This window comes from Sinocyclocheilus anshuiensis, unplaced genomic scaffold, assembly GCF_001515605.1.
Source record: "Sinocyclocheilus anshuiensis isolate Anshui unplaced genomic scaffold, SAMN03320099.WGS_v1.1 scaffold1726, whole genome shotgun sequence".
In the NCBI taxonomy this organism is placed as follows: domain Eukaryota; kingdom Metazoa; phylum Chordata; class Actinopteri; order Cypriniformes; family Cyprinidae; genus Sinocyclocheilus; species Sinocyclocheilus anshuiensis.
In genome coordinates, this window is record NW_015546155.1 from 74,609 (window position 1) to 76,978 (window position 2,370).

The following is a 2,370-nucleotide window of genomic DNA, read 5'->3' on the forward strand; positions in this document are numbered from 1 at the left end:
GGAATCCAGAAAAAGCTAAACGGAATTTTTGAAATTGGAATTTGGGAAAAAATAAAACTTTAAAAAGAAAATTTCATTTCTATATTCTTTTACAATACACCTAATATTCAGTAACAGTACTGAATTGACTGCACTCACACCATTGGATGAGAACAAAACTTGAACTAAAATGAGCTCGATAATGAAAATTGTCTTATGTAGAGCTGCTTTGTACCTGAATCAAAACTGATTAATCAACATGAACTGAACTGACTTGAGTTGAATAACGACACAGTTGCCTTCTGTAGAGCTGCTTCATTTTTGAATTGAGCTCGCTTCATAACTAATGAACTGTACAATATTGACAAGGTTACTGAACTAATCTGAGCTGAATAATGACACTATTGTCTTTTTAAAGCTAAAATATGTTTCATAAGTGAAGAACATTAATACTGTTTTCCTGTATATTATTGTGAAGCTGCTTTGACACAATCTGTATTGTATAAAGCACGATATAAATAAATGTGACTATTACACGGTAATATACATATATATAAAAAATGTATATACTCATATTAACACATTAGTGCATAAAAAAGTTTTACATTGACACTGACTTCAGAAATAAGCAGTACCTTAACTGTTCCAACTCTTCAATCTCTGGGAGCCTCTCCTCTGGGATGTCCTCTAGAGCAAAGTGAATTTCTGGAACAGGGGATCTGAACCCATGACAGCGCACACATACTGCCAGAGTCATTATTCAGAGGCACTTAATTATGCAGCAACTGAATGAGAAACTCGCAAGTGTTAAACCAGTGACAGCTATTTCCATCTCACACTTTCTGTCTCTCTTTTAGCATCTCTCCTCTCACCGTCTCATTTCAGGAGTCTCCAGTGGAGAAAAATCCTTGTCTGTTGTCTCCAAAACCACCAACGAGGCTGCAAATTCATTCAAACATGAACATTTAGTATGTAAATGTAGCAGCTAAACACACCACAATAACTATAAAAAAAGTCAATCTGAGAAATTGTTTTACAAATCAGTATGTTTGGATGTAATGTGCTAATAGTTCACCTGGCGTTTCTTGCTGGGAGAGGCCAGACTCCAGCATTTCTCTGGGAATCTACAGTAGTAAGGATGTAGGACAATGTCACTAAAACACTCAAAAACATGTTTGGCCTAAATTTTATGATTTTCGTATTTGAATTGCATACAAAATTGCAGTAACACTTTATTTTAAGGTGCCCTTGTTACACATGTTACATGTACTTACTATTATAATAACAATTAATTATGCATAATTACATGCAAATAACCCTGAGCCAAACCCTAACTATATAGTAGGTACATGTAGTTAATTCATATTACTCAGTACTTAAATGTATAATTACACTGTAACAAGGACACCTTGAAATAAAGTGTAACCAAAATTTCCATCCATTCCAGCTATTTGCATCTATTTGATTTCATTTAAATAATCATATTTTCAAAATGTATTTATATAAATTTCTTTACATCAGCATAAATCCATTCATGTTGAAAACAATTAAATTTATTCCGTTATAAAGTATAAGCGGTTTAAATATGGCTAGTTGTGAAACAACTGATATTCAGTTCGTTAAAATGTATGAGAGTAAAACAACTTGGATTTATTGGTGACAAATTTATAAACCTGGTTATTGTGTATTTCAAACACATTCAGTTTATTGTTACCAGTACAGAAATATTACCTGTTTCATTTATGTATGACTGACAAACATGAATCACATTCATTTTAAAGGGGTCATATGATGCTATTTCAATTTTTCCTTTCTCTTTGGTAAAGAAAAATAACTTTCTTTTAATTTTCAAAAAAACATTATCACCCCTAACTGACAGGGATGAACCCAATATGGATGATCCTATCAATGTCTTTAAATGTGATTATGTAGAAAATAGTTCACAAGTCATGTATGATTGCTTTCTTGTTCATTCCACAGAAAGATCCGACTGATCTTTCGTCCTTTAGTGGCCGCCAACCTGAAAAATATATATTTGGTTAGAAGTTGTAAGTCATGCATCAGGTTCAACATTATATCGTATTAATGGTCAGATCCTGATTGTGGATTTTTTTATACAGTGAATATAAGCACACCTTAACAGTCCTTATTCACTAAAGAAAGAAAACGACAACCTACCAAATCGTGGCAAAGCACCCAGTCTGATGATTGAGCACCGTAGGATAAAAAAACATTGTCAGACAAGATCAATTTAGAGCAAAAGTTCAGCAAAAATGGCAATATCGTAATCAGTTGTGCTTTGCAAATAAGACAAACCAATCTAATTAAAGGGGTCATATGATGCTATTTTAAAGATCATTATTTGGTGTATTTGGTGTAACAGAATATGTT